Source organism: Centroberyx gerrardi, chromosome 5 (genome assembly GCF_048128805.1).
Source record: "Centroberyx gerrardi isolate f3 chromosome 5, fCenGer3.hap1.cur.20231027, whole genome shotgun sequence".
NCBI lineage: Eukaryota > Metazoa > Chordata > Actinopteri > Beryciformes > Berycidae > Centroberyx > Centroberyx gerrardi.
The window spans coordinates 36,594,564-36,607,563 of record NC_136001.1 but is presented as its reverse complement, the minus strand read 5'-3'; the positions used below and the strand labels follow the sequence as shown (position 1 = coordinate 36,607,563).

The window sequence follows — 13,000 nt, the reverse complement described above, 5'->3', positions numbered from 1 at the left end:
TAAGCAGTGACATATAAGTAATGTTGCTCAGGTTCATATGGTGAGATATGAACAAAAAGGAACCACCCCGATGTCTATCAGTGGCAGGTGTTACCTTTCGGGTCAAACTGTAGCCCCTGCTGTGCGACGTTTGCCCTACAAAAGCATATGAGGGACCACAGTAAGCCTGAGAAGGAAGTGTGCACTTAAGCGGGACGCTGCTTTTATGTAGATAATTGGCTGCAAAGCCTACCTGCAGAGTCTGAAGCCAAAGATCTAGCCAACAAGCTGCAAGATGATGGATTTGACCTACGCCAGTGGGCCAGTAACCATCCAGAGGTCATAAGCCATCTGCCTCCTGAGTCCAGGTCAGAGGGTAGCCAGCTGTGGTTCACCCAGGACGGTTCAGAACCTCAAGAGTTTGCCCGGGTTGGTGTGGCAGTATCTCTTAGACACACTCACAAGCAAGGCCAAACGGGGAAAGTTGTTCCCACTATGCGCAATATCTACCAAGTTCTTACCAGCCAATTTGATCCCCTGGGCTTTATAAGCCCATATGTTACTCAGGCAAAGATCCTCGTACAAAGGCTCTGGGACAAGAAGCGGGAGTCTACCTGACGACCTGCTTAATGCTTGGCTTGTCTAGGAGAATGAGCTTCCACAACTGTCAGAAATCTCACTGCCTAAGTGCTACACAAGCTCTGACTTGATATGGTTCAGTAGGCTATCTCTGCACAGAAGATGCCACAGGACAGGTCCAGGTGGCTTTCCTAGCTGTGAAATCCAGAGTAGAACCAAAGAGACAACAATCTATGCCCAGATTAGAACTCTGTGCAGCTCTGACAGCTGCCCAGCTGACAGTAGTCCTGAAGAAAGAGCTTACATTAGAGATCCACAACATCACCTATTGGACAGACTCCTCTATGGTCCTGACCTGGCTCCAGTCAGAGTCCCGCAAGTTCAAGGTGTTTGTTGGCACAAGGATTTCCGAGATACAGGAGCTCACAGATCTACAAGCATGGTGCTATGTTAACTCGCAGAATAACACCACGGATGACATTACACATGGCAGGATACTGTCTCAGATCAAGGGATGTAACCGCTGGAGTCAAGGCCCTGAGTTCTTGTGGCAACCTGAGTCATTCTGAGTCATTCCAGGTGAGGAAAACCTCATGAAGTCTTATCAGATCAGGGGACCAATTTCAAAAGTGGCAATAGGGACATACAAGAAGCTTTCAAAACACTATCCCTGAAAGACCAACTGGCCGTACATCAGGTAGAGTTCTGGTTTAATCCACCCAATGCTCCCCACTTTGGTGGATCCTGGGAAAGAGAGACCAGGTCTATCAAAGCAGCCCTTCATACCACACTTGGAGCCAAAGCTGCCGACTCTGCCTTGCCACAGGTGGTCTATCCAGAGTCTGAATTGCTGAGTAGGAAAAGGTGGAGACACAGCCAAATTCTCAGTGATCAGTTCTGGAACTGCTTCACCCGTAATTACTTACCTGGCCGTCAGACCCGCCACAAGTGGCAAAAGGACAAAGAGGACTTGGCAGTTGGGTCTGTGGTGATGCTAGTCTCCATGAGCTCTCTGGTCAGTTGGAACCGTTAAAGACCAGCTATTCATAATTTCCAGGCAGTCATTTGGTGCCCCCATGGACATTTAAATTAGGCAGTCACCCAAATTAGGACTCATAAGGGCCAGTTCAGTCCTCTATTTCATAGTGTGCTGTTGTGCTGCTGTTTTCTCTACCAGGTCTTAGCCGACTCCAACCTTTAAGTGTTTGTTTGTGCGTGCAGCTAAGAAAACCACACCTAGTAAACAACACTGGGAAAGTGAGGTGAGAAGTGGACTGGTGATTGGGATTTATTAAAGTTTCCTCAACCTTGGACATTGAATTCTTGTGTTCTGACCGGACATAGTGTAGCAGTTGCTAGGCAGTATCTAGGGATAATTTTATCCAATTTGAAGTGCTTCGTAACAATTGCTACTAGCTACTACTACTACTGCTGCTGCTGCTACTATTACTACTACTACTACTACTGCTGCTACTAGGCCTACTGCTACTAGAGATCCACACATCAAGAAGGCTGGAGAGCAGCAGACTATCAGCTCTCCTAACCATCATGTCCTTATCTCATGCACACACACACACACACACACACACACACACACACTGTTAGTGAGTTAGTGAAGCCAGCAGCAGGCCGGAGCAAAACCACTAGCAGGCTTCTTATTCACTTTAGAAAATTACCCTGACTCACACAGACAGACAGGCAGACAGGCAGACAGACAGGCAGACAGACAGGCAGACAGACAAGTTTCTAACAATCTGTTGCTAGTTCAGATATAGCATCAGGACTGGCTGCCTCTATAATTATAACCGTCCAAATAGATAGGAGGACATTTCCCTCGCTCACCACAATGCCACCATCCCTAGATATCTCTCTCTCTCTCTCTCTCTCTCTCTCTCAATGTCTCTCTCCCAGCCCTCCAGGAACATGCGTGTGTGTGTGTGTGTGTGTGTATAATAATGTGTTTCCAGTTCTGTGTTTCAGACTCAACCCGTTATTCCCCAACCAAGAGCATTACAGACATCCTGTCCCATACAGAGCAAATACTATAGGAATATTATAGAGGCACCATGGGAGAAAGTCACCAAAAACTCACTACTGAGTACAGGCGCACTATAATTTTCTAAATTAATATTATAAGAATACTATAGGGATATTACAGTGATACTATATAAGATAAAAGTACCATAGACAGACTTCTACAGTCCCTATAAGAATACTATAGGAGTACTATAGGAAGTGTAATAGTGAGTTTAGCCACAGCAGAGACAGACAGTCAGAAAGTGCGGAAGACAGTTTGTTCCACCTTAAAGAGTGATCGACCCCCTCTCCTGTCTGTCTCTCAGCGGTCTCTCTCTCTCTCTCTCTCTCTCTCTCTCTCTCTCTCTCTGTCTGTCTGTCTTTCCCACCAGTGAAACCATTAGAAACCATTCCGCCCAGTAAGCTCTTAAAGCGGGGAAAGCGGCTCGGCAGATGTCGGCAGCTAGTTTGGGAAACTTTCCGAAGTTTCCAGCCGTCTGTTCCCCTCAGCCAGAGATATATACAGCACACACACACACATGGACACATACCCACGCACACCACACACACACGCGCCCACACACACACACACACAACACACACACACACAAACGCGCAGCGGGTAAAGTGTGGATTCAAGCAGCAGAAATGGGTTTAAAGGCTGAAGACTTACATGTTAAAGCGGCTGGATGGAGAGTTTTCTTTGTGCAGCGGTGATCTGGGCATGATGCAGCTCAGTTAGCCCTGCCCTCCGAGGGGGGGGGGGGGGAGTGTGTGTGTGTGTGTGTGTGTGTGTGTGTGTGTGAGAGAGAGAGAGAGAGAGAGAGAGAGAGAGAGAGAGAGAGAGAGAGAGAGAGAGAGTGAGGGGGGGGGGGGGGGGGGGGGGGGGTGGGGGTTAGAGTGTGCGTGCGGTTCCCGTGTGTGTGGTGTTTTGTGTGGGTTTTTTATTGTGTGCGTGTGTGTGTGACTCTCCCTGCAGCAGTTTCGCAACAGTGTGATTAAAGCGGCTAACGGGAAACAGAAACGCCCGCACTCCAAAACAGAAAACACCAGAAGAAGTAAAGCTCAGAAAGCTCCGAAGATTTTAAATGTCCCAGAATTAATAGAATTATAATAAACATAATTAAAATAAATGTTATGATAATTTACACAGACTTCACTGAACATCCACTTCCTTTTCCAGAAACCTGACGTAGCTGTTTAAGCCTCGAAACTCCTGTAATTGAAGGAAAAATCACTGTCAGATTCCTTTAATACTCATATAATAATCACAGGGCTTTACAGTGGAACTTAACGGTGAGGTTATAGTGACTTTATGGTATTTTGTATCTATAGTATTCCTATAGGATATTATGCATGTAGTTTACAGTTTTTTTATAGCTTCCCTCTAAATTGTAGCCTACTATACTGAAGGTATAAAGAAAGTAAGTAGGCTACACTGTTTTCCAGTAATGAAAGAGAACACAGATACTGTTTGGTAATCTGATTACTGTAATCCAGAGTGAACTGTTACTTCCCAGACTTCAGTGTGTTCAAATTCAGCAACAGAGCCTGTCAGGCTGTCAGAGCTGCTGTGCGTCTTTTTCCCATCAGTAATGATAATAATAACTTTATTTTTATATCCCCACCATTCATACACAGAATGTAACTCAAAGTGCTTTACATAAAATAAGACAAGATAAGATAAGATAAGATAAGATAAGATAAGATAAGATAAGATAAGACAGCACTTTATTGATCCCCTTGGGGAAATTCAGGATATAAAATAAATTCAAATTCAGGATAAAATAAACGGATTAAAACATTTACAAGCAAAAGCGAAATTGTCAAACTAAATAAAAAATTACCAGCAAGCAGAATTTGTCTGGTAAAATGACATTAAAAAAGAACGAACGAAAGATGAAAATAGATAATTCAGCAGATTAATCCATCAGCACATTAATGTAGAGATATTAGTGTTGAGATATTGAAGCTGAGAGATTATGTTTGTGTAAAATGACCTAATTTATTTGTGAAAAGCATTCATGCCAACATGCATGGATTTCACACACCTAGCTAAAGGTGTGTGTGTGTGCATGCGGTTACATGGGCATGCACTGAGGGTGTGTGTGTGTGTGTGTGTGTGTGTGTGTGTGGGTGGATGCAGGACAGTACATGCTTTGGCAAAGGCTTTCAGACTAAGGAGATGCATGTGTGTTGCATGGTACACACGTGTTTTGTCTAGATGGCATGTATGTGTTTCTTGTGTATCTAACACTTATGAATGGCCAATATCAAATATCCAAAAACTATATATAATAACTAGTGGCGGGATGATCTGGTTACCTCACGGTCCGATTCAATACGTGATCTGAGTTCAAGATCAATACAACACGATACCATGTGATCAATAAAAGTTCAGTGACAACAAAGTCTGACTGTGCAGAATTCTGTTTATTTCTGAGACTCAAATCTTTCCAGCGATGCCATTGGCTGCTAGAATGTAAACAACAATTTAAAAACGTCATTACAAAGTGACAATAATATAATTTGGATGGAGAGCTTGTGAAACTGTGATGGTCAAGAGTCTCATTAGTGATTACTACAGCAGAATAACATGGAGCTGATATCACCATTCATGTTCCTGACAGCAGAATAACATGGAGCTGATATCACCATTCATGTTCCTGACAGCAGAATAACATGGAGCTGATATCACCATTCATGTTCCTGACAGCAGAATAACATGGAGCTGATATCACCATTCATGTTCCTGACAGCAGAATAACATGGAGCTGATATCACCATTCATGTTCCTGACAGCAGAATAACATGGAGCTGATATCACCATTCATGTTCCTGACAGCAGAATAACATGGAGCTGATATCACCATTCATGTTCCTGACAGCAGAATAACATGGAGCTGATATCACCATTCATGTTCCTGACACAACATGCAGACTGACAGTTTGTATTGAGATATATTGAGTTTGGATATATCGTCCCATCTCTAATAATAAGTTTTGGAGAACTGTTATTTTATTTTGTTTTGTAATATTTCCTGGTGTCTTATAATCCTGTAAGTGATTAATCATTCAGGATAAGAATTCATTAATTCATGAATTCGTTCATTCAGGATATTTACGGTAAACAGCCTCTACTCTGCATTCTCCATTGTTTCTCCACCTGGTGGATGTGGAGGGAAACGTGTAGTGTAGTGCTAGTGTTGTTGTGTTGCATTGTGGGAACAGCTCCAGACAGACAGGACATCTAGATGTCGATCTGAAAGTGACTCTGGATCAGCAGAATGTCTGACTGCAGGGGGAACGTGATTGGTGGGTTCAGTCTAAATGAATTAACATGAGTGACACTAACAGGAGAGATAAAGACAAACAGAGAGAGAGAGAGAGAGAGACAGAGAGAGAGAGAGAGAGAGAGAGAGAGAGAGAGAGAGAGAGACAGACAGTAATTTAAAGAAATAAGGGTTGTAGCTTCCTATCTGGGAGGAAATACAGAACCACACATTACAACCCTATTAAGACCAAAGATCTGTGTCACATCCTGTCTACTGCTACTACTACTATTCTAACCTCTGCCTATACTGACAGAGCCACAGACACAGACACACAGACACAGTCAAGGTTAAAATCTCCAGTAAAGGCTAACAGACATCCAGAAACACACACACACACACACACACACACAGGCCCGGACTGGCCATCGGGAGCACCGAGAGTTTTCCCGGTGGCCTGGCCTGCTAAATGGCCCGCAGATTAAAAAAAAAAAAAATGTTTTTTTGGTTTTTTTTGCCCGCGGTCAGGCCACTGAACTTAGAAGCAGGCCAGGCCAGGCCAGGCCAGGCCAGGCCAGGCCAGTGTTTCTACAATAGCTGCGGCGGCGCAATAGCAAAGATGCTCTATACACAAGATGATGCATTACAAGCTGCGCCAATGGTATGAAATGGTATACACTTCCTGTCTCCTAAGTGGGCGCGGTCGCCTCTCCCCCCCACCTCGTTTGGAAGTGTTGTGAACGCTGCGCTGTGACGAATACCCACCTGGCCAATAGAAACAAGGCAGCCAGCCAGGCACGGAAGGCTAAAAGCTGTTGTAATTTTGGCTCTACTCAAGCATAACCGGCGCTTGAAGATGGACGGTGGAAAAAAGAGTTGCCCACCTGCAGGCTGGCAGTCAGGGCAGTGAGGGTCTGCCTGAGCCCACCTTCACCCAGCAGCTGGCCATCCCTCCTGACTCCTGCAGTACCTCCAGCTAAGCTGTTGTATATATGTTAATTTGTTTTAGTTTTTTTGCATCTCACACACTTACTCTAGTTTGACACCCCTACACTTCATTCAACACCCTGCACCCACCACTGATGAACTGATGCCCACACCTCATTTTCTATTTTGTAAGTACATTAGTTATTTATTTAGTTATTTATTATTTAATAAATATTGGTTAAACGTTAGTCCTTGTGTCGTCTCCCTCCTTAATGATATGTACCTTTGGTTTTATTTGAGGTTCGTAACAGTACATTGTACTAAGCAGTTGCTGGCTCATTAGTTTGTGATTCACATGCACTAAAATTCACCAGAATGCAGGAAATTAAGTCTTTGTAACAAAAACTTTTCCCCCAGACCCCCCGCTTAAAAAGTGGCCTGACTGGGGCTATATTTTGCGCTATATTTCCCGGCCTGAATGATTTTCCCAGTCCGGCCCTGCTCTGCTGTCAGTCTCTCCTGTATCTTTACATCGTTACATTACAGCCTGTAACACCGTTACATTACAGCCTGTAACACCGTTACATTACAGCCTGTAACACTGTGACATTACAGCCTGTAACACCGTTACATTACAGCCTGTAACACCGTTACATTACAGCCTGTAACACTGTGACATTACAGCCTGTAACACCGTTACATTACAGCCTGTAACACCGTTACATTACAGCCTGTAACACTGTGACATTACAGCCTGTAACACCGTTACATTACAGCCTGTAACACCGTTACATTACAGCCTGTAACACTGTGACATTACAGCCTGTAACATTGTTACATTACAGCATGTAACACCGTTACATTACAGCCTGTAACACCGTTACATTACAGCCTGTAACACTGTGACATTACAGCCTGTAACACCGTTACATTACAGCCTGTAACACTGTGACATTACAGCCTGTAACATTGTTACATTACAGCCTGTAACACTGTGACATTACAGCCTGTAACACTGTTACATTACAGCCTGTAACACTGTGACATTACAGCCTGTAACACTGTGACATTACAGCCTGTAACACTGTTACATTACAGCCTGTAACACCGTTACATTACAGCCTGTAACACTGTGACATTACAGCCTGTAACATTGTTACATTACAGCCTGTAACACTGTGACATTACAGCCTGTAACACCGTTACATTACAGCCTGTAACACTGTGACATTACAGCCTGTAACATTGTTACATTACAGCCTGTAACACTGTGACATTACAGCCTGTAACACTGTTACATTACAGCCTGTAACATCATTACATTACAGCATGTAACACCGTTACATTACAGCATGTAACACCGTTACATTACAGCCTGTAACACTGTTACATTACAGCCTGTAACACCGTTACATTACAGCCTGTAACACTGTGACATTACAGCCTGTAACACCGTTACATTACAGCCTGTAACACTGTGACATTACAGCCTATAACATTGTTACATTACAGCATGTAACACCGTTACATTACAGCCTGTAACACCGTTACATTACAGCCTGTAACACCGTTACATTACAGTGACATTACAGCCTGTAACACTGTGACATTACAGCCTGTAACACTGTGACATTACAGCATGTAACATCGTTACATTACAGCCTGTAACACCGTTACATTACAGCCTGTAACACCGTTACATTACAGCCTGTAACACTGTTACATTACAGCCTGTAACATTGTTACATTACAGCATGTAACACTGTGACATTACAGCCTGTAACATCATTACATTACAGCATGTAACACCGTTACATTACAGCATGTAACACCGTTACATTACAGCCTGTAACACTGTTACATTACAGCCTGTAACATCATTACATTACAGCATGTAACACCGTTACATTACAGCCTGTAACACTGTGACATTACAGCATGTAACATCGTTACATTACAGCCTGTAACACTGTGACATTACAGCCTGTAACATCGTTACATTACAGCCTGTAACATTGTGACATTACAGCCTGTAACACTGTTACATTACAGCCTGTAACATCGTGACATTACAGCCTGTAACATCGTTACATTACAGCCTGTAACACTGTTACATTACAGCCTGTAACATCGTGACATTACAGCCTGTAACATCGTGACATTACAGCCTGTAACACTGTTACATTACAGCCTGTAACATCATTACATTACAGCATGTAACATCGTTACATTACAGCCTGTAACACTGTGACATTACAGCCTGTAACACCGTTACATTACAGCCTGTAACACTGTGACATTACAGCCTGTAACACTGTGACATTACAGCCTGTAACACTGTGACATTACAGCCTGTAACACTGTGACATTACAGCCTGTAACATTGTTACATTACAGCCTGTAACACCGTTACATTACAGCCTGTAACACCGTTACATTACAGCCTGTAACACCGTTACATTACAGCCTATAACACCGTTACATTACAGTGACATTACAGCCTGTAACACTGTGACATTACAGCCTGTAACATCGTTACATTACAGCCTGTAACATTGTGACATTACAGCCTGTAACATCGTTACATTACAGCCTGTAACATCGTTACATTACAGCCTGTAACATCGTTACATTACAGCCTGTAACATTGTGACATTACAGCCTGTAACATCGTTACATTACAGCCTGTAACACTGTTACATTACAGCCTGTAACACTGTGACATTACAGCCTGTAACACTGTGACATTACAGCCTGTAACATTGTTACATTACAGCCTGTAACATCGTGACATTACAGCCTGTAACATCGTTACATTACAGCCTGTAACACTGTTACATTACAGCCTGTAACATCGTGACATTACAGCCTGTAACATCGTGACATTACAGCCTGTAACACTGTTACATTACAGCCTGTAACATCGTGACATTACAGCCTGTAACATCGTTACATTACAGCCTGTAACATCGTTACATTACAGCCTGTAACACTGTTACATTACAGCCTGTAACATCGTGACATTACAGCCTGTAACATCGTTACATTACAGCCTGTAACACTGTTACATTACAGCCTGTAACATCGTGACATTACAGCCTGTAACATCGTGACATTACAGCCTGTAACACTGTTACATTACAGCCTGTAACATCATTACATTACAGCATGTAACATCGTTACATTACAGCCTGTAACACTGTGACATTACAGCCTGTAACACCGTTACATTACAGCCTGTAACACTGTGACATTACAGCCTGTAACACCGTTACATTACAGCCTGTAACACTGTTACATTACAGCCTGTAACATCATTACATTACAGCATGTAACATCGTTACATTACAGCATGTAACATCGTTACATTACAGCCTGTAACACTGTGACATTACAGCCTGTAACACTGTGACATTACAGCCTGTAACACTGTGACATTACAGCCTGTAACATTGTTACATTACAGCCTGTAACACCGTTACATTACAGCCTGTAACACCGTTACATTACAGCCTGTAACACCGTTTCATTACAGCCTGTAACACCGTTACATTACAGCCTGTAACACTGTTACATTACAGCCTGTAACACCGTTTCATTACAGCCTGTAACACTGTTACATTACAGCCTGTAACACTGTTACATTACAGTGACATTACAGCCTGTAACACTGTGACATTACAGCCTGTAACACCGTTTCATTACAGCCTGTAACACTGTTACATTACAGCCTGTAACACTGTTACATTACAGTGACATTACAGCCTGTAACACTGTTTCATTACAGCCTGTAACATTGTGACATTACAGCCTGTAACACTGTTACATTACAGCCTGTAACATTGTGACATTACAGCCTGTAACACTGTTACATTACAGCCTGTAACACTGTGACATTACAGCCTGTAACACTGTTACATTACAGCCTGTAACACTGTGACATTACAGCCTGTAACACTGTTACATTACAGTGACATTACAGCCTGTAACACTGTTACATTACAGCCTGTAACACTGTTACATTACAGTGACATTACAGCCTGTAACATCGTTACATTACAGCCTGTAACACTGTTACATTACAGCCTGTAACATTGTGACATTACAGCCTGTAACACTGTGACATTACAGCCTGTAACACTGTGACATTACAGCCTGTAACACTGTGACATTACAGCCTGTAACACTGTTACATTACAGTGACATTACAGCCTGTAACACTGTTACATTACAGCCTGTAACACTGTTACATTACAATGACATTACAGCCTGTAACATCGTTACATTACAGCCTGTAACACTGTTACATTACAGCCTGTAACATTGTGACATTACAGCCTGTAACACTGTTACATTACAGCCTGTAACACTGTGACATTACAGCCTGTAACACTGTGACATTACAGCCTGTAACACTGTTACATTACAGCCTGTAACACTGTGACATTACAGCCTGTAACATCTTTACATTACAGCCTGTAACACTGTTACATTACAGCCTGTAACACTGTGACATTACAGCCTGTAACACTGTGACATTACAGTGACATTACAGCCTGTAACACTGTGACATTACAGCCTGTAACATCTTTACATTACAGCCTGTAACACTGTTACATTACAGCCTGTAACACTGTGACATTACAGCCTGTAACACTGTGACATTACAGTGACATTACAGCCTGTAACACTGTGACATTACAGTGACATTACAGCCTGTAACATCGTTACATTACAGCCTGTAACATCGTTACATTACAGCCTGTAACATTGTGACATTACAGCCTGTAACATCGTTACATTACAGCCTGTAACATCGTTACATTACAGCCTGTAACATCGTTACATTACAGCCTGTAACATCGTTACATTACAGCCTGTAACACTGTTACATTACAGCCTGTAACATTGTGACATTACAGCCTGTAACATTGTGACATTACAGCCTGTAACATTGTGACATTACAGCCTGTAACATCGTTACATTACAGCCTGTAACATTGTGACATTACAGCCTGTAACATCGTTACATTACAGCCTGTAACATCGTTACATTACAGCCTGTAACATCGTTACATTACAGCCTGTAACATTGTGACATTACAGCCTGTAACATCGTTACATTACAGCCTGTAACATTGTGACATTACAGCCTGTAACATCGTTACATTACAGCCTGTAACATTGTGACATTACAGCCTGTAACATCGTGACATTACAGCCTGTAACACTGTTACATTACAGCCTGTAACATCGTGACTTTACAGCCTGTAACATCGTTACATTACAGCCTGTAACACTGTTACATTACAGCCTGTAACACTGTGACATTACAGCCTGTAACATCGTGACATTACAGCCTGTAACATCGTGACATTACAGCCTGTAACATCGTTACATTACAGCCTGTAACACTGTTACATTACAGCCTGTAACACTGTGACATTACAGCCTGTAACACTGTGACATTACAGCCTGTAACACTGTGACATTACAGCCTGTAACACTGTTACATTACAGCCTGTAACACTGTGACATTACAGCCTGTAACACTGTGACATTACAGCCTGTAACACTGTTACATTACAGCCTGTAACACTGTTACATTACAGCCTGTAACACTGTGACATTACAGCCTGTAACACTGTTACATTACAGCCTGTAACACTGTTACATTACAGACTGTAACACTGTTACATTACAGCCTGTAACACTGTTACATTACAGACTGTAACATTGTGACATTATCTGCTCTGTTTTACTGCTCAGCTCCTCTGGTCCAGACTGTCCTGCTCCTCCTCAGGACCAGTCCTTTTCCTTCTGTGAAAATATTTTTCAATATTAATCTGGATTGAGGGAGCAAACATTCAGAGTCAGAGTTAAAAAGTTAATATTAACGTTATCAGTCCACTCAGTGGATACTGACTAGCAGCTAGGCTATACAGCGTGCTAATCTGGGAAACCCAGCTGTATTCTGAGTAACGTTAACTGTTAATTCTTCTTTTCGGGAATTCAGTCTGCCTCTTCTTGGCATGGAAAAAAATCCCTCACGCCTGCGTGTGCAGTGGGAGGCGAACAGACGGGTCCGGTGAGAGAGCGAGAGAGAGAGACAGAGACCGAGCGACAGAGAGGGAGAGAGAGAGAGAGAGAGAGAGAGAGAGAGAGGGGGAGCAACAGAGAGAGCAAGAGAGAGAGAGATTGCGTGGAGCAATTAGGGGCTGAGCGAA

General features: G+C 42.8%; 1 protein-coding gene across 1 annotated transcript in view; it reads right to left on the bottom strand.

Moving 5' to 3' along the window:
* st3gal8 (ST3 beta-galactoside alpha-2,3-sialyltransferase 8) overlaps window positions 1-3,303 on the bottom strand; it is a 21,040-nt gene extending 17,737 nt beyond the window's left edge. Inside the window, exon 1 of the mRNA XM_078283672.1 lies at window positions 3,248-3,303. The gene's annotated coding sequence lies outside the window, so the exon portion shown is untranslated. The remainder of the gene's footprint in view (window positions 1-3,247) is intronic.
* Between the last annotated feature and the right edge of the window lie 9,697 nt (window positions 3,304-13,000).